At 37.4% G+C, this 21,266-nt stretch overlaps 1 long non-coding RNA gene across 1 annotated transcript in view; it reads right to left on the bottom strand.

Moving 5' to 3' along the window:
- Window positions 1–18,474: 18,474 nt before the first annotated feature.
- The window catches only part of LOC116630160, a 58,539-nt gene continuing 55,747 nt past the window's right edge, over window positions 18,475–21,266 (bottom strand). Inside the window, exon 3 of the long non-coding RNA XR_004298887.1 lies at window positions 18,475–18,511. This is a non-coding gene — a long non-coding RNA (uncharacterized LOC116630160). The remainder of the gene's footprint in view (window positions 18,512–21,266) is intronic.

Below are 21,266 nucleotides of genomic sequence, written 5' to 3' on the forward strand. Positions count from 1 at the left end.
GAACCAGGAAATTAGTCTCACTAGACACCTAATCCACTGACATTATTGATCTGGGACTTCCCAGCCTCCAGAACTGTGAGAAATAATTTGTTGTTTAAGTGACTCAGTTTAAGGGAGAAAGAAAGAAAGAAAGGGAGAAAGAAATGGATTACCTGGAGGTCAATGTTCAGGGATTGACAGAAGAAATAGTCAATGTTTTCCCCTTTAAGTTTGTTTATTTTTGTTATAGCCATCTGAATAGACTAAAACATCATGTAAGAAAAATAAATGAATAGGTGCGCCTGGGTGGCTCAGTCGTTAGGCGTCTGCCTTCGGCTCGGGTCATGATCCTGGGGTCCTGGGATCAAGCCCCGCATCGGGCTCCCTGCTCAGTGGGAGGTCTGCTTCTCCCTCTCCCACTCCTGCTTGTGTTCCATCTCTCACTGTGCCTCTCTCTGTCAAATAAATAAAATCTTAAAAAAAAAATAAAAATAAAAATAAATGAATAAATAAACAAATAAGTAAATAAATAGTATCTACATGAGAAAGGAAGAAGTAAAAACTGTCAATTCACAGGAAACATGATCTGATGTGTAGAAAATGCCAAAGAATTCACAACAGAACTATAAGAACTAATTAATAATTTCAGCAATGTCACTGGGGAGACACAGTTCTCCCCAAATTGATATATAGATTCAACATAATCTTGATCAAAATTCCAGCAAGCTTTATTTATAGACACTGACAAGCTGATCCTAAAGTTTATACAGAAATGCAAAGGATCCAGGGTAGCAGAAGAAAATCTTGAAGAAGAACAAAGCTTATTCCATTTCAAAATTTTCTATAAAGCTACAGTAATCAAGGCAGTGTGGTTGGCATAAATAGAGACACATAAATCAGCTGAATTAAGTTGAGAGTCCAAAAATAAGCCATTAAATTATAAATGTATAATCAATTTGTACAAAGACAATTCAATGGGAAAAGGATAATCCTTTAAAAAATTGAATATCCACATGCAAGACCGTGAATTTAGACCATTAACTCATACACTTCACAAAAATTAACTCAAAATGGATCTTAGCCCTAAACATTAGACTCACTATATACATAAACTAAAATTCTTACAAGAAAATATTATGAGAAAATTTTCATGACTTTGGGATAGGCAAAGATTTCTTAGGTAAAACACCAAAAGCATGATCCATAAAAGAAAAATTAATAAATTGAATATTGAATTTTTAAATGTTGCTGTTCAAAAGACTCCATTTAGGAAATTATAAGACAGAGGGGCCCTGGGTGGCTCAGTTGGTTAAGCATCTGACTCTTGATTTCAGCTCAGGTCATAATCTCAGGGTTTTGAGATCGAGCCCCACATCAGGTTCTACACTGGGCATGGAGCCTGCTTGAGATTCTTTCTGTCCCTCTCCCTCTGTCCCTCCTCCCCTGCTGTCTCTCTCTCTCTAAGAAAGAAAGAATGAAAGAAAGAAAAAAAGAAAGGAAGGAAGGAAGGAAGGAAGAAAGAAAGAAAGAAAGAAAGAAAAGAAAAAAGAAAGAAAGAAAAAAAGAAAGGGAGAAAGAAAGAAAGAAATGGATTACCTGGAGGTCAATGTTCAGGGATTGACGGAAGCAATAGTCAATGTTTTCCCCTTTAAGGTGAACTGGTCCAAGGTTGAATTACTCACTCAGGAAGAAGGCCTTTGTAAAATGCTTCAGATAGACTTTTTAAAAGGCATACAGCATTAAACCCTAAGCCCTAGAATGTAGAAATCTTTTGATTTTCATCTTATTTGGACATCTCCATGATATATAGAATCAAATTTAGTAAAATGGGTGTGTCAGCCCCTTGATATTCAGGCTACAATCTAGTTCTTTGGGGAATTGAAAACAACTGTCTTTGTCTTGCAAATCTCTACCAAACTAGAACTTTGACTCTAGTAACAATTCAAAATTCAACTATTCTTTCCCGCAATCCTTAAACCATTCCTATTCATCTCAGAATGTTTGCAGATATTGTTAAAAGATCAGAACATCAATTCTGAAAACAGAATTGTCTTGCACTTTAGAAAAAGAAAGAAAAAGAAAGAAAAATTTAAATAGTAATTACACTAGACCTTTGATAATAGGCAAATATACCCTAAATCTCCTTGGAGAAAACTTGAGTACTTTCTATGTGCCTTTGTGATATAAATTTTATACCACATATTTTCTATGACTTAAGAGCCATGCAAAGGAACTATTCGGAAATTTGGCTAATGAAAAAGCTTAAATATTTTCTCCACAAATACAAATACAAAAGTCTTAGCAATCTGAGCAGAGATTTACCTTATTCCAACTGCCAAAACAAAATTTGGATCTAAATGTCTTTTATAAATTTGCAAGGTTTGCACTATTGTACCTGACACACGTCTAAAATTTTAGAACAATAGCAGTAATTTCTCTGTATCTACCTGTATATTTATGTGTTGTAAATGTATGATATTTTTCTACTTCCAGATAGCATTGTCAAAATTAATTTGCAAAAAAATCTCTATTTCATTGGCTTAAAATAAGCTTTTATATAAATTAAATATTTCTAAACTATCAAAAATATAGAAACTAGCTCAAATGTTTTTCAAGTTCATGTGATATGAGATAATCTTTGCTTAACAAAAAGTTATTTTAATTTCTCCAGTGTAATTGAAAGAGGTATGTCTTCAGAGTTAGAGCATTAAATATAATGCAGACATGCAACTTTTATTCTACCTGGGTTTATCGGTCAAATAAATTTATGTTATCTTTGTTACAAAATTTGTCAGCAAAAATAAATAGCTTGGGATGATGCTGATTTTGTCTAATGTCTCATGAAGTTTTTGTGAAAAATCTACACATAATTGTTGGGAGCAAGTGATTTAGATAGATGTAAGATTTAGATAGATGTAAGTGGGATAAGAATTTTTAGGGAAACTTCTCAGCAATAACGACGATTTATGGTATGTCTACTTAAAAATAATTTCCCAAATCTTTTTGGTAACTTGAAACCTTATGAGTTTTTGCTAATTAAAATTAAATCATGGAATTTTATCAAATATCTGGATCATTTTCACAAAAGATAAAATACCAAACATTAATTACTGAACATAGGTTCTACTTTTGACTTCTTATTACAGAGGAACTAAAGATAAACTTGGGGTCTGTAGTAAACATATCTTGTGCCACACTGAAAGACTGTACTATAAAAAAGGGTATACTCATAACTTCACTAATGTACAGAATGCTAGTGTGACAATTCAGAATTGCCAACTTCTTAGTTTTCACTAGAAATTAAAGTTTCTAAAGGTTAAGAATCTGAATTAATATGTAATTAAAATAGTACAAGTAAAGGAAACAACTTTGTATGCAAAGAAAGTAAGATATCTTTGGGGGTAATAAAAAGTATGAGGTATTATTAACCTTAAAAATAAAAACTACCTGTTATTTTATCAGTAGAAAAAAAAATGGGTTTATTCGAGAATAAAAGAGAATTGCAATCTGGGACAAACAAGCTGCAGTAAAACCATAGGCAAGTCCAGGGAACAAAGGAGAGGTATACATTTTTAAAGAAAAAGGGAGTAAGTTGGAAAAGCTGTGGTAAACTAAAAGTCCCTTGGAGTAAACTGAAAATTTGAAGTATGGTGGCTTCTCATTGGCTGAGCTGTTGCCCTAGGAGATAAGGAAAGGGTCTCTTTCTCCAGCTGGAATAATAGAGTAGGATCCACATTCAAGGTCAAGTCTGTGTAAGGTCACGTTCATCTCTTCCTGTTGAGTCTGCAATTGACTATGAGTGGGAGGGCATGAGAACTCCTCCTGCCAAAAAGTCCTAACTCCGTTTTAGTGAGATTCCCATTACTAATTTTTACAGCATGATGATGCATTTGGTTAAGGGGGGGGGGGGGGCGGAGTAAATTTGTCCCAAAGTAAAACCAGTTATTTCGAATGGGAAAGAGGAGAAGAAAGGACAAAATGGTATAGAAAATCGGGGAGAGAGAAAGAGAAAAAAGAGAGAATTTTACCTTGGGTATTCAAGCTGGAAAAAATTGAATTGTTATTATAAGGGTTCTAAAAACAAACTTTACTATCAATAATGCACTTATGTTAGGGGTGCCTGGGTGTTTCAGTCGGTTAAGTGTCTGCCTTCAGCTGAGGTCATGATCCAGGGTTCTGTGATTGAGCCCCTCATCAGGCTCCCTGCTCAGCAGGGAGTCTGCTTCTCCCTCTCCATCTGCCTGCTGCTCCCCCTGGTTGTGTTCTCTCTCTGTCAAATAAATAAATAAAACCTTTAAAAATAATAATAATAATAATAATAATAATAATAATAATGTGCTTATATTAAACAGAAACTTAATTTTCTTTCACCTGCTCAAAGGACAAAGTCTTCTGGGACTATTGGTCTGCTCTTGTTAATAAGAGATTGTGAAGTGTTTTTCTTTATCTTTTAACTAATTTATCTAGAAAGCAAAGATTTTGTGTCTTGCCAAAATAATTTTTTTGTGCTCCATGTTGTCTTAATCAGGTCTTTGATTACCTTAAAAAAATGGAGTCTCCTCAATATTAAAAAAAAAAGTAAATTTTGTTCACCATTATATAACCTTCTGTATTTGCCTTTAAAATTTTTGTAACTTTGGTTAAATGGATAACTGAGTATTGTTTCATAATGATCACTGATCCTATTTAGTCAAGTGTCCGAAACTTTTCATATTTTTGACAAACTTCCACAAATCAAATTCTAAATGAAGTCTTTTAGACCTGAAATTAACTTTGGAAGTTTTTAGAGGGTCTTGGAACATCTCAAAAGATTTGTTCTTTCTATTTATAAAAGAAATACTAAACTAATTAGACTTATTTGATATGTTAAGTTACATGGGAAGCATTGTCAAATAAAAAGTAGTACTAAGCCTTCTTTATGTTAGATCTGTAACTTGTATATAAGTGTTCCAGAAACTGTATGAAATTCCTAGAAATCTGATGTGACTTAGTATAACGTTATCAGTCATAATTCCACTTATTATCTCAAAATGTTGTGTGTCAGGGAAATAACCTAAGTTCCTTATCAATTACATTATAATGAATTCTCATCAGATCTTTAATCATGGCCATTTTTAAGTCTTTTGTCATTTGAAGTTATTGTTTTACTCTTACGCTTTTCAAGTGTATTCCTGCAAAAGTATTTCATTTTCAAGGAGATTCATGGAAAAACCTCTGGTAAGCACAGGTTTCTGATAACTTTTTTTTTTAAAGATTTTATTTATTTATTTCAGAGAGAGAGAGAGAGCATGAGAGGGGAGAGGGTCAGAGGGAAAAGCAGACTCCCCACTGAGCGGGGAGCCCGATGTGGGACTCAATCCTGGGACTCCAGGATCGTGACCTGAGCTGAAGGCAGTCGCTTAACCAACTGAGCCACCCAGGAGCCCTCTGATAACTTTTAAAATAAGACTAAACTGTGAGTTTCTAGAACTAATGGAAAAACTGGATTCAAGCAGAACAAGAAATAACATGGGACTTAATGAACTAATAAGGATGATTATAATTTTTATGACTTTTTGTTTGAAACATTGCAGGTTCTTTAATGCTTTGATTTTCCATATTTAAGAACACTTTTTCACTTAAGCTACCAATGACTTAGAGTAATTTGGTAAAGTGCACCTTTGTGAACAAGGATGAAACAATTACTTTTTCTCCCTATCTGATCCCTCTAAAATTTGGAAACTTACTGAATATTCTTTATGGCAATATAGTTATTTGCATAATTTCGGTATGAATCTATTGTCCTTGTAATAGGACACAATTGGAAACTATGGAGCCAATAAAGCCTATTGGAAAAGTGGCCTACTATCTTTTATGGGGCTCTCTGCAGCCTTCTCAGGTGAGTAAGAAAGGTCACTTCCTTGCAGGCTCAGAAAACTCATGATATTTCAGGTACCTCAAACAAGAAAGGAATTAACCCAAATCTATAGGTATTTCATCAGGTAGTCTGATGACAATTTTTGGCTTGGCTTCCTAGGATTGAGACTTTTAAAAGTTCAATCTGAGATTCCTTATAAAAAGTTTCAGCAGAGCAAATTTATTTTTTATTTTTTAATTTTTATTTAAATTCTAGTTAGTTAACATACAGTGTGATATTGGTTTCAGGAGTAGAATTCAGTCATCCATCATTTACATATAACACCTAGGGCTCATCATAACAAGTGCCCTCCTTAATACCCATCACCCATCTAGCCTATCCCCACCCTCTTCCCTCCATCAACCCTCAGTTTGTTCTCTATCCTTAACAATCTCTTATGGTTGGGTGATGGACATTGGAGAGGGTATGTGCTATGGTGAGCGCTGTGAATTGTGTAAGACTGATGAATCACAGACCTGTACCCTTGAAACAAATAACACATTATAGGTTAATTAAAAAAAAAAAAAAGAATCTCTTATGGTTTGTTTCCCTCTCTCTCTCTTTTTTCCCCTGTCTCTCTTTTTTCCCCCTTCCAATATGTTCACCTTTTTTGTTTCCTAAGTTCCACATATGAGTGAAATCAAATGGTATATGCCTTTCTCCAACTGACTTATTTTGCTTAGCATAATACATTCTAGCTCTGTCCATGTCACTGCAAATGTCAAGATTTCATTCTTGTTGATGGCTGAGTAATATTCCATTGTGTATATATACCGCCTGTTCTTTATCCATTCATCAGTCAGTAGACACTTGGGCTCTTTCCATAGTTTAACTATTGTTGATGACATTGCTATAAACATTGGGGTGCATGTACCCCTTTGAATGTGTATTTTGTATCTTTTAGTAAATACCTAGTAGTGCAATTCCTGAATCTTAGGGTAGTTCTATTTTTAACTTTTTGAGGAACTTCCATACTGTTTCCCAGCGTGGCTGCACCAGTTTGCCCACCAACAGTGCAAGAGGGTTCCCCTTTCTCCACATCCTCACCAACACCTAATGTTTCTTATAATGTTAATTTTAGCCATTCTGACAGGTGTGAGGTGGTATCTTATCATGGTTTTGATTTGCATTTCCCTGATGATGCGTGATATTGAGCATCTTTTTTTTAAAGATCTTATTTATTTATTTTAGAGGAAGATAGAGAATGGAAGCAGGGGGAGGGACAGAGGGAGAGGGAGAGAGAGAATCGCAAGCAGACACCATGCTGAGTGTGGAGCCAACATGGGGCTCTATCTCAGGACCCTAAGATCTTTTTTTTTTTTAAATTTTATTTATTTATTTGACAGAGAGAGACAGCAAGAGAGGGAACACAAGCAGGGGGAGTGGGAGAGGGAGAAGCAGGCTCCCCGCTGAGCAGGGAGCCTGATGTGCGGCTCGATCCCAGGACCCCAGGATCATGACCTGAGCCAAAGGCAGGCGCTTAACGACTGAGCCACCCAGGCGCCCCAGGACCCTAAGATCTTGACCTGCACTGAAATCAACAGTCAGATGTTTACCTGACTGAGCCACCCAGGTGCCCCTGAACATCTTTGCATGTGTCTGTTAGCCATCTCAATGTCTTCTTTGGAAAAATGTCTATTCATGTCTTCTGCCCATTTCTTAACTGGATTATTTGTTTTTGGGTGTTGAGTTTGATAAGTTCTTTACAGATTTTGGATGTTAACCCTTTATTAGATATGTCATTTGCAAATATCTTCCCCCATTCGGTAGGCTGCCCTTTAGTTTTGTGGATTGTTTCCTTCACTGTGCAAAAGTTTTTTATCTTGAAGACTCAGTAGTTCATTTTTGCTTTTGTTTCCCTTGCCTTTGGAGATGTGTCTAGCAAGAAGTTGCTGTAGCTGAGGTCAAAGAAGTTGTTGCCTATATTCTCCTCTAGGATTTCCATGGTTTCCTGTCTCACATTTAGGTCTTTCATCGATTTTGAGTCTATTTTTGTGTTCCAGTTTCATTCTTCTGCATGTTGCTGTCCAGTTTTCCCAACACCATTTGTTGAAGAGACTTGTTTTTTTTTCCATTGGATATTCTTTCCTGCTTTGTCAAAGATTAGTTGACTATATAGTTGTGGGTCCATTTTGGTTCTCTATTCTGTTCCATTGATATATGTGAATGTTTTTGTGCTAGTACCATACTGTCCTAATGATTACAGCTTCGTAATATAGCTTGAAGTCTGGAATCGTGATGCCTCCCACTTTGCTTTGCTTTTTCAGGATTGCTTTGGCTATTTGAGATCTTTTGTGGTTCCATACAAATTTTAGGATTGTTTGCTCTAGCTCTGCGAAAAATGCTATTGGTATTTTGATAGGGATTGCATTAAATGTATAGATTGCTTTGGGTAGTATAGACATTTTAATAATGTTTATTCTTCCAATTTGTGAGCATGGAATGTTTTTCCATTTCTTTGTATGCTCTTCAGTTTCCTTCATAACTGTTCTATAGTTTTCAGAGTATAGATCTTTTACCTCTTTAGTTAGGCTTATTCCTAGGTGTCTTATGGTCTTTGGTGTAATTGCAAATGGAATTGATTCCTTTATTTCTTTTTCTGCTGCTTCATTATTGGTGTATAGAAATGCAACAGATTTTTGTACATTGATTTTATATGCTGCAACTTTGCTGAATTCATGGATTAGTTATAGCAATTTTTTGGTGGCGTCTTTTGGCTTTTCTACATAGAGTATCTTGTCTGCAAATAGTGAAAGTTTGACTTCTTCCTTGCTGATTTGGATGCCTTTTATTTCTTTTTGTTGTCTGATTGCTGAGGCTAACACTTCCAGTACTATGTTAAATAGTAATGGTGAGAATGGACATGCCTGTCTGACCATAGAGGAAAAGCTCTGTTTTTCCCCATTGAGGATGATACCAGCAGAACAAATTTAAAAGAGCCTATATATGGTCAATCAGTATTTTTGCTGCAGTTATTGAAATAATTAGGCCAAGTTTAATGAGATTAGATTTATTTTGCAAACAAATTAGTCTTACACAGTTATGATTGATAGAAATGGGGGTGAGGGCGCCTGAGTGGCTCAGTTGGTTAGGTGACTGCCTTTGGCTCAAGTCATGATCCTGGAGTCCCGGGATCAAGTCCCGCATCAGGCTCCCTGCTCAGCAGGGGGTCTGCTTCTCCCTCTGACCCTCTTCCCTCTCGTGCTGTCTCTCATTCTCTCTCTCAAATAAATAAATAAAATCTTAAAAAAAAATGGGGGTGAATACAAAAAGAAATTATGTTTGCACCTTTGTAGATATTAGATTCTAGTCACGTTGTTTTTGAGGTTGTGTTATTTACCTGTAAACTGGACCAGATCCTCAATTCTATTTTCCTCAAATATCAGGCTACAACTTTCCAAACTAACATTTTCAGTTTTCTCCCATCTTTTTTGCCTGGAATAACTAAAAGCTAAAACTGCCCTTTTCTCTGAAGCCCCACAAACTGAATGTGAACAACTTGATATAAACTTAGGAGAAACTGTCACAATGATTCATGTCTAGACAATCTTCATGCCTGTCATGGTGTGGGCCGCTCAGAAAGTTTACCTGAACACCTGATGATATTGTTAAGGAACAAGAATTCCTGTCTCCCCAAAGATCCTTCTAGCTAACCTAAGAATCAAATTGTTGCGCTAGATTAAAAGAAGAAAATTAAATTTAATAGGCATATGAATGGGAAATCCACATAGACAAAGAAATTCCAAAGACAGTCAGACAAAATGAGGTATACACGTCATTCTGAACTAAAGAGAAGGGGGCAGGGGGCAGGGACTTCACAGGAAAGGAATGAATTTCACAGGGTGATAAGAGCAGATGTTTAGGGGCACCTGGGTGGTGCAGTCAGTTAAGCATCTGACTCTTGGTTTCAGCTCAGGTCATGATCTCAGAATTGTGAGATCAAGTCCCACACCGGACTCAGTGCCAAGTCTGCTTAAGACTCTCTCTCCCTCTCCCTCTGCCCCTGCTCCCCACTCTCTTTCTCTCTCAAATAAATAAATCTTAGAAACAAAGAAAAGCAGATATTTAGTAATTAGATGTTTGCCCTACCATACAGATGGGTCACTCAGATAAAATTTATCTCTGTTAATAACCCTTTCCTGGGAAAGACCCCCAATTTAGATTATTCTGTGTAGTTAAGGTGTTGCTGGGTAACTGGGGAGACCCTGGGTCCTGAAGCCTCAATCCAGCCCATACCCAAAGATGTTACTGAAGGTTCTTTGTTTCATCATGAGAAAGAATTTAAGAACAGACATAGTATAGTGGATGAGCAACCTAAGTGGGAAAGTTTATTAAAGCAAAAGTACACTCTGGAGATGTGAGTGTGGATGAGCTAAAGAGAGAGAGAGAGAGAGAGAGAGAGAGAGAGAGCAAGCCACACACCCTGGAGTTTGGGTTTCTATCTTTTATTGACACTTATTAACCAGGGGGGGAATATTCATTACTTGGTGGGGCAGGTGGGGGGGAACGTCTCAGAAGAAGGGTTTCATGCCCTTTCTTCCTTATTTGGTCAGAGATTTCCTGTCATGGCACTCACCATCTTGGGCCTGTCTGGTTTGATCTGGCTTCTTATGGAGTGCTTCCAGGACAGGCCTCTGACTTTCCTGATAGATGGGATGACTTCCTCTTTGCTGGCCTCCAGGTATCCCCTTAGAACCTAACTAACTGCCTACTCTAACAAAGGGAGGGACAAAAGTTTCTCTTTAGCCTGTAGGGTCTCAAGCGCCTTCAGCTCAAAATAATCCACATGCCAAAGTGGCACATTCAGGAGAGAGGACGATCCTGAACCCCTTCAATATCATCAGAGAATTTCAAACTGCAAAAGATGCATTGAGCCCAATATCTAGAAATACTGACTGGCTGCCTTCAGGACTCACATCGGGTTTGTAATTTGCTCCAACCACTAATCTTTGTTTTTCTTTCATTTCCATAGAAATTCCTCTTATTAAATACTTCCTTTCTAGCACAGCTTAGGCTTAACTTTGGGAGCCCATTCCCATCATCATTGCCTCCTAAAATGAGACACAACTGTTTAACTGAGCTGACCTATTACCAGGATTGAGACTGGTTAAGTGATACCAATTTTGCTTCTGGATTGTGAAACTACAGTTTCAAAGGTGGAACTGAAGGGGAGCAAAATATACCACCCTTAAGACACATTTTTTTAAAAGATTTATTTATTTGTTTGATTGAGAGAGAGAGAGAGGGAAGGGACAGAGGGAGAGAATATCCAAGCTGACTCCCACAGAGCACAGAGCTCGAGGCAGGGCTCAATCCCACAAGCCATGTGATCAGGACAGGAGCCAAAACAAAGAGTTGGACGCTTAACTGACTGAACCACCCAGGTGCACCCAGGCATATTATTTTAAACTGGTTATTTTTAAAAAAACAGCAGACACAGGTAAAGACCTGAAACCTGAGAATTTACCCTCTTACGAGAAACATTTACATTTATAAGGCAAATCTCCATTAGTAAGGGTTTTTCCCTTTCTGTACCAAGAAGAGAAGGATGACTCTAAATCTCCAGAAATTCTTATCAATGCAGAAGGCAATGACTTAAATCTGCATAACAACCTTACCCTTGTTTACTGTGCTTTTCCTGGCAACCTCCCATTCCTGACCTTCCCCCTCACGCCCCACATCTTTTTGTCTTTAGTTGGAGATGGTTGTTTGGATCATTGCGGGGGGAGGGGGGGTGGTTACTCAGTTTTCCTGGGTATCGTATGCAGAAGGTATACATGTTATTAAGCTTTCTTTTGGTTTTCTCTTCTTAATTTATCTTTATTACAGGGGATGTCTCAGCCAAAAATCTAGAAGGATAAAAAGAAAATTATTTTTCCTCCCCCACAACCTCTAGGAATGCATCTCTCCTCCCTGGTCTACTCACGATCCCAGTATCTCCAAATCACGATTATAGAGAACAAAGCAGAGCTAGCAATGTAATGGAGAGTATTGAGAGTATCTCTAGGGACTGATGTTTCAGACTTGACTCCCAGAACATTCAACCTGGAGATCATAACAGATGTCAAGTCATTATCCTTTTCCAAAGAAAATGAGCTGACTTGCAGAAAATTAGAGGCAAAGAAAGATCTAGAACTAAAGCCTCTTGTTTTATTCTCCTCATCTTAGAGATCCCCCTTCTAGCCCTCTAAACTTAGGATGCAACTTGCCACAGTGTCTGAACACCTTGACACATCTGGCTCTCCTCCAAAGAAATAGGGAGGTGTGACTCACTTCCCACCCCAGGGACCTGCTCACAGAGTAGTGACATTGTTCTCCCATCCACATATCTCCTTTATGAGGAATTAATTCCATAAGAAAATAGACCTTTCAGATTTGGAAGTAGCTACAAAGTGAAATATTTTAGCAAAATAGTGCTAAACAATATAACAATTGGCTTATGAGGCTTTTTTTCACATTTCCTTGCCAAAATACCTTGAAAATTGTGATTAGTCAATGATTATTTGCAGGCTATTATCCTTAATTTGTTAACAACTTCACTAACAAAAAGGCACAGAAAAAAGTTTGGAGTTCAAAATATAATACACTTTTAAAAGTAATTTGTTTTCCTTTATTCAACAAAGTAACAGATCATATCAGCAACCCACTCATCCTGATTTCTACTCTCCACATTCTCACTTCTCAGAGCCAGAACCTCACAGGCTGGGAGTGAGTCACCTTATCCAACACCTGCATACAACAGGAGCACCCCAATACTAATTCCACTAAGATTTTTATCTAGCTCATTTTTCTACACCTCTAATGATCCTGACTTAATAACTAAATATGGCAATATATCAGAAAAACAGTTCCTTTACAAAAAAAAAAAAAAAAAGGGAATTTTCCTATGTTTCACAAAGCAGAGCAAAGCAAAATACTCATGACACTCAATCCAGATGGCCTTTTCCTCCTTGAAAGCTTCCAAAGGCTCTATGCAGAAAACTCATTTCCATACCTCCTACCTACACATCCTTTGCCTAGCTAAGTCCTAGTCAGCCTTGTCTTCATTCTAAAGTTATTTTAAAGTCATTTAGTCATCCATTTATATTTTTTTTAAAAAAAGGAACTAAGTGCATGGTAGAGGCAAGTTGCTATGCTGAGTTCTGAGGAATAACTGGGGGTGGGGTAGGGGGGCAGATATTAACAATTTAAAACCAATACATAACTACATAATCACTAAAAAATGATTGAAATGGAGAAAGGTACAGGTTACAAAGAATAAAACTAGAGAGATCTAATTTAAAATAGGATGCCTCTGAAGGCCTTTTGGTAAGTGAATTTAAACTGCAGCGTTAAATGTAAACAGCAGCTATCATAGGGAAGAGTGGCCCAGGACAAAGGAGCAGCATTCTGAGTGAGGAAAGAGCCTAAAAGCTCGGGAGGACCTGAAAAAAGCCCAGTGTGTTTAGAGCAAAGTAAGCAAAAAGGAGAAAGGCTTTAAGATGAAAGTAAAAAGACAGACCAGGCCTTGTAGGCCCTTTTGAGAGTATTAGTTTTTATCCTAAGGGCAAGAGGAAGCCTCTGATTGGTTTCAAACAGGTAAAAAACAAAATCTGATTTCTTTTTCAAGATTTCAGTATTGTGTGGACTTTGGATTGGGTTAATTAAATTAAGAGAGTTTAATCCCCAGATTATTAAAATAGGCATTTTCTTTGGGAGTAAAGCAGATGAAGAAGGAATTCGTTGTTCCAATTTCTGGTCCCCTCCAGTATCTCCCCCTGGGCAGAAAGAAGTAATCTCTGGATCATTTCCCCTAGGATGGATAGTACCTCTGATAGCTGAACATCAGACTTTCTGGATGGGTTCTTTGCAGCTTATCTCTGGGCTCAAGTAAAAGAAAGACCCTGAGGGCAAAACATCCCCTGATGGGAACTGGAATTACCCCCTCAAGCAATAAGGACTGCCCTGAGCCACCAAGCCCCACCCTCCCAATCCCTCCACCTCCATGACTGACTCCAAGACAATGACTGATCTGACCTTCACTACCTACCTGCACTACCCACCCATCTTTTCTCCACCTTTTCCCTACATAAACTTGGAAGAATTTTCGGCACTTTGTCCACTGTCTTCTCAGTGTTAGCCTCACTGAAATAAATTCCTTTCTTATTTCACCACCAGTCCTTTCTCTGCCTTTAGATTTTGTTAGTGGGGGGGCGCCTGGGTGGCTCAGTCGTTAAGCATCTGCCTTCAGCTCAGGTCATGATCCCAGGGTCCTGGGATCGAGTCCCACATCGGGCTCCCGGCTCAGCGGGAAGCCTGCTTCTCCCTCTCCCACTACCCCTGCTTGTGTTCCCTCTCTCGCTGTCTCTCTCTCTGTTGAAAAATAAATAAAATCTTAAAAAAAAAAAAAAATAGATTTTGTTAGTGGGGAGTAGCCAAACCTGATCTATTTGGACCCACCCCCAGGGCCTGGGTTCTGGCACTCCAGCTAAGTGGCTATGATGCTAACAATGTTTTTTTAATTTTTTATTATTTTTTGATTGAAATTCAATTAGCCAATTTTTAATACAACATTAGTTTCATATGTAGTGTTTAATAATTTATCAATTGCATATAATACCCAGTGCTCATCACATCATGTGCCCTCCTTAATGCCCATCACCCCCTTACCCCATCCCCCTACACACCTCCCTCCAGCAACCTTGTTTGTTTCCCCTAGTTAAGAGTCTCTCTTGGTTTTTCTCCCTCTCTGATGACTTCCCATTCTGTTTTCCCTCCCTTCCCCTATGGTCCTCTGCCCTGTTTCTTATGTTCCACATATGAGTGAAACCATATGATAATTTATTATTTTTTTTATCATACATCATGGTTTGGCTGCTAATGGGCCCCACTTTTGGCTGTATACTCAAGAGAGCTTAGGAGTGTCAATAAGCTAGCAGGATGCACACTTAGAACAGCATCACCAGGACACTGTCTTCGATAGGAGTTCTAACTTCTGTTGTCAAAACCAAAGTTTGGCTCCTCAGGGATGATCTAATCCCATAGTAGAAGATTATTTCTCATTCATTAAAGTGTTTCTACATTTCTGGGGGCACCTGGCTGGCTCAGTTGGTAAAGCATGTGGCTCTTAATCTCCGGGTCCTGAGTTCAAGCCCCACATTAGGTGTGGAGCAAATGACTACTGTTGATAAGTCCTTCAAAACCATACAATTTTTTTAAAGTCTTTCTCAGCATGGAGTTTCCTCAAAAAGTTGAAAATAGAGCTACCCTACGACCCAGCAATTGCACTACTGGGTATTTACCCCAAATATACAAATGGAATGATCCAAAGGGGCACCTGCACCCCAATGTTTATAGCAGCAATGTCCACAATAGCCAGACTATGGAAAGAGCCCAGATGCCCATCAACAGATGAGTGGGTAAAGAAGATGTGGTATATATATACAATGGAATATTATGCAGCCATCAAAAAATGAAATCTTGCCATTTTCAACAACATGGACGGAACTAGAGGGTATCATGCTAAGCGAAATAAGTCAATCAGAGAAAGACAATTATCATATGATCTCACTGATACGTGGAATTTAAGAAACAAGGCAGAGGATCACTGGGGAAGAGAGGGAAAAAATGAAACAAGACAAAACCAGAGAGGGAGACAAACCATAAGAGACTCTTAATCTCAGGAAACAAACTGAGGGTTGCTGGAGGGGAGGGGAGTAAGGAGATGGGGTGACTGGGTGATGGACATTGGGGAGAGTATGTGTTGTGAGCACTGTGTATTGTGTAAGACTGATGAACCACAGACCTATACCCCTGAAACAAATAATACATTATATGTTAATAAAAAAAAGAATAAAAAAAATTAGCAAAGATGGACAGAAGTTTCAAACTATGCCACGTAAGAATGAATAAAAGTATGAAAGATTAGGAATAAAAGAAAAAAATAAGATGGCTGGGAATTTGGGAGAAAAGGAAACTATGAATCATCTCAAGCATATACTCTCATTTAAATTTTCATTTAAATTTGAAGTTAAAAATTGCAAAAAAATAAAATAAATTTTAAAAAAGAAGATGTGGTATACATATACAATAGAATATTACACAGCCATCAAAAAATAAAATCTTGCCATTTGCAATGACGTGTGGATGGAACTAGAGGGTATTATGCTAAGCGAAATAAGTCAGTCAGAGAAAGAATTATCATATGATCTCACTGATGTGTGGAATTTAGGAAACAAAACAGAGGATCATAGGGGAAAAGAGGAAAAAATGAAACAAGACGAAATCAGAGAGGGAGACAAACCGTAAGAGACTCTTAATCTCAAGAAACAAACTGAGGGTTGCTGGAGTGGAGGGGGGTGGGGGATGGGGTAACAGGGTGATGGACATTGGGGAGGGTATGTGTTGTAATGAGCACTGGGTAATTATATAAGACTGACGAATCACAGACCTGTACCTCTGAAACAAATAATACATTATATGTTTAAAAAAAAAGTGCTTCTATGCTTCCAAGAATAGCAACATCAAAGAGCCACATCAAAAACTAGCATGTTGGGGTGCCTGGGTGGTTCAGTCGTTAAGCGTCTGCCTTCGGCTCGGGTCATAATCCCAGGGTCCTGGGATCGAGCCCCATATTGGGCTCTCTGCTTGGCTGGAGGCCTGCTTCTCCCTCTCCCACTGCCCGCTTGTATTCCCTCTCTCGCTGTGTCGCTGTCAAATAAATAAATAAAATCTTTAAATAAATAAATAAATAAATAACAAAACAAAAAAAACACTAGCATGTTATGGGGACCAGTGATTGCTAATCAATACAAAGATAAGTCTGGGAGTAAAAAAATAAAGTGTTTTTAATCTTCCATCTTCACCCTAAAGTCTTACAGGGGACCTCTTAAAAGTTCTATTTTTTGTTGTCTCATTTTGAGAGATGAGAATGGAAGGGAAAACAAATATCATCATGTTTCTATATTGTTATAAGAAAGCACAGTTAGCATTGAAGATGTAAAATATCTAGTTCACATGGAAAAATGTCATGATTGAAATTGCTTCCAAATAATTCAATAGGAGGGGATAAAAATGAAGTTGGTAATTGCTGAAACTGAGTGCTGTGTACATGGGTGCTCATTACACCATTTTCTATCTTGTTTTTTAATAAAAAGTTTAAAAAATTTACAAGGATTGAGGAAATGGACATTCACATGTTATTAATGAGAGCATAAATTGGCAAAACCTTTCAAAAATTAATGTGGAAGTGCAGTGCCTGGGTGGCTTAGTCAGTTAAGTTTCTGACTCTTGATCTCAGCTCAGGTCTTAATCTCAAGGTTGTGAGTTCAGGTCCTGTGTTTTTTTAAAAAAATAATGTGGAAGTACTAATTAAAAGTTAGTCTTCTGGACAACAAAGGCTAAATGGAAAGGCAACCTACCAAATGGGAGAAAATATTTGTAAATCATATATCTGATAAGAGGTTAATATCCAAAATATATAAAGATCTCATACAATTCAATAGCAACAAAACAAACAATCCAATTAAAAAATGGGCAGAATATCTGAATAGACATTTTTCCAAAGAAGATCTACAGATGGCTAACAGATATAGGAAAAATTCTCAATATCACTAATCATCATAGAAATCCAAATCCAAACTGCAATGAGATATCACCTCACACCTATTAGAATGGCTATTTTCAAAAAGACAAGAAGTAAGTGTTGGCAAGGATGTGGAGAAAAGGGAACACTCATACAAACTGATACAGCCAATTTACATTCCTCAAAAAATCAAAAATAAAACTACCATATAACCCAGTAATTCTCTTCAGAGTATTTATCCATAGGAAATTAATATACTGACTCAAAAATATATATGCACCCATGTTCATAGCAGCATTATCTAAAATATTCAAGACATGGAAGCAATGTCAGTGTCCATCTGTGGATGAATGGATTTTAAAAAATGTATATATACATATACACAATGGAATACTATTCAGCCATTAGAAAAGCAAATATTGCAATTTGCAGCAACATGAATGGACCTTGAGGGCATTATTCTAAGTAAAATAAGTTAGACAGAGAAAGACAAATACCATAAGATCTAACTTATATGTGAAATCTAAAAAACAAAAACAAAAAACCCAAATTGATAAATGCAGACAACAGATTGGTGGGTGCTAGAGGCAGAGTTTGGGGGATGAGTGAAATGGATGAAAGTGGTCAAAGGTACAAACTTCCAGTCATGACATAAGTAAATCCCAGAGATGTAATGTACACCATGGTAACTATAGTTAATCATACTCTATTGTATTTTTGAAGTTGCTAAAAGTAAATCTTAAAAGTTCTCATCACAAGAAAAAAATTTTATAACTATATGTGGTGATGAATGATAACTAGAATTATTGTGGTGATCATTTTGCAATATATACAAATACCAAATCATTATATTGTACATCTGAAATTAACATGTCAATTATACCTCAATAAAAAATTAAATTAAAAATGTGCATACCCAGGGCATCTGGGTGGCTCAGTCTGTTAGGCATCTGCCTTCGGCTCAGGTCATGATCCCAGGGAGCTGTGATCAAGCCCCACACTGGCTTCCTGCTCAGTGGAGAGCCAGTTTCTCTCTCTCCGTCTGCTGCTCCCCCTGCTTGTGCACTCTCTCTCTGTCAAATAAATAAATAAAATCTTTTAAAAAATAAAAATATTCATACCCTTTGATTTATCATCTGTTTGAAACCTAGCCTACAGAAATAATAACATTTTATATATATATGTGAATATATATATATTCACTTTACCACCTAATAGTAAAATAATGGAAACCTAAACACTCATTAAATAGGCCAATAGTTAGTAAGACAAAAAGAAAATACTATAGTCCTCTTTTTCATGAGATTAGCTTATGTGTACTAGCCTACAAAATGGTCCATGTTAGATCACTAAATGGTTTTTTTTTTCAAGTTGTAAAACAGTATTATTAGCATTATGCATGTATCCATTACACACTAATGTGTCTGACTTTGGGAAAAAGTTGACAAGGGTACTAATCACACAAAGAATGGTTAATGGAGTACAGGTTTGCTTTCATCCCTTACTGTAAATACTTTGTACTTTCTCTTTTTTTTTAAGATTTTTTATTTTATTTATTTTTGTGAGAGAGAGCACGCATGCATGTGAGAAGCAGACTCCCCACTGAGCATGGAGCTGGGCTGGGCAGATCCCAGGACCCCGGGATCATGACCCAATCACAAGGCAGATGCAACACCAACTGAGCCACCCAGGTGCACCTTTGTATTTTCTTAAGTAGTGGAATTATAGGTAATTTTTATTTCTTCTCCTGAAATCACACACTTAGTGGCAAAGTTGAGCAATAAATCCCAGCAGTCGGTCTCCACAGAGAAGCCCTGCTTTTAACTACTCACCAAACAGCCTTTAACTAGATTACTATGTAAAATACAAATTAATATTAGAATTTATTTAGTTCTTACCTATCAGACCCAAAATGACTATACATTCCTTATTTTTTTTTAAAGATTTTATTTATTTATTTGACAGAGAGATACACAGCGAGGGAGGGAACCCAAGCAGGGGGAGTGGGAGAGGGAGAAGCAGGCTTCCCGCGGAGCAGGGAGCCCGATGCAGGGCTCGATCCTCAGGACCTAAGCCGAAGGCAGACGCTTACCGACTGAACTACCCAGTCAAAATTGCTCTAACCATCCTCAAGTAGAGGTCCTTTGTTTCACAAAGTCTTGACCCAAACATTTTAGGTCCCGGTTATTCCAACAGAGATCCATTTCCAGGAAATAAAGAACAAAGGCCTATTTACAGAGCTTTAGAATAAATCTTTGTTATTTGTAGTGCCCTTACAATTACAATTTAGTTTGGCATGTAATTAAGCCAATTATCTTGAAAATGCTACTGAAATTTTCAGTAAGTAACTACCCCTCCGGCCCCCTTTGCCTGGCTTCGCTGACATTGTTAAAGCTTCTGTTTTGAAGCACAATAGCTTCTTTGTTGCAGAGCCACAGGTGAAAAAACGCTCCTGTTCAAAGGTGACGGGATCCCTTCATCATTAATCCCAGGATGACCCCACCCCACCCTCCAGAAGTTCTTAGACTGTAAAGGTTCTCAAGTATATGCCTGTTAAAACCAAGTCCTTTTAGCCCTGTTCTTGTCTCTCTCTTCTACCTTCTCTGCAATTTCTTCTTCCTTAAGGCATTTTATTTAAGTGGAAACACTAAGTTACATAAAGGAGGCAAAGAACATTTTCCTGCTTATCCAACTAATGGAATCCTCTTGAAATGAGTTGAGATAGGATTAGTGAAAAGAGAAAAGCTTTTGCCAAGAAAAGCAAAAAAAAAAAAAGTTAGTAGTGCCCAGAATTAATTAGATGGGCAGTTACATTAGTACTTTTTCCCCTTATCTCCAGCAGTTTTTAGAAGACTCATTTACCAGGCAGATTTTCTAGCCAAGATTCTTTTATGGAAAACTCTGCTTTACCTAGACAAAGTACATGAAAGCATTTAAAGCACATGTAAGATTAAGAAGGTTCCAACTGTTTTTCAAAGCATATTTTAAAATTACCTGAGTCTTTTCCATTTCTTTTTACAGTATGTTAGTCCAGAAGCTTGTGCACCATGCATGCTACTAACCTTAGTATTTTTATTCTTGGAACTTTACATAAAACTCCACAATAGAGTTGATGAATTATTTAAGATTCATATTGGCCTTACTTGTGATTTTGAGAACTAACTCTATAGCAATATATAATCGCATGCACATCTGCATGTAGATGAAAATGGTGGCTATCTTAAAATTTTTCCCTTAAAAAAAAAAAGTCCTGAGTAAGCACATACAGTGATACCATGATACTTACAGGATTCTTTCTTCTACTAAAATTTTTGAGGACTTGTCCCCTAAAGTGAAATGAATGAACAAACTTTTTCTGATCTTCATATTAAATAATTGAGAAACTGCCTGCCATGGCAGCCACTTCCCATAAGGACCAAAATGAGACGACAATTTGAGTGCAAAAAAAGTACCCCATTAACCCTAACTTGTTCCAGGAAATGGCCCGTCACAGAAAACCCTCCAATCTTAACATCGAACAGCCAGTCCTTCCTCTTTTGCAATGACCCCAAACTGCTTGCTTCCTTACAGCCAATCAACAACTGCCAAATGTACCTGATAAGCAATTAGTAGATCTCTCCTACTTGCAAAATTCCCACCTGGCCAATCAGATTCTCAGAATTCTCTTTTCCCATGATAAACTCGGGCCTTTCTAACACCATTGAAAACCTGCTGAAATTAAAGTGATAGCAGAGGTTTGCCTTGCTGCAAAGTTATGAATAAATAGTCTTTGCTAATTTTGTCTCATACTTAGTTTTGTCTTCAACATAATTGTGTATGGTATTATGT

This window comes from Phoca vitulina, unplaced genomic scaffold (genome assembly GCF_004348235.1).
Source record: "Phoca vitulina isolate PV1807 unplaced genomic scaffold, GSC_HSeal_1.0 scaffold3, whole genome shotgun sequence".
Lineage (NCBI taxonomy): Eukaryota > Metazoa > Chordata > Mammalia > Carnivora > Phocidae > Phoca > Phoca vitulina.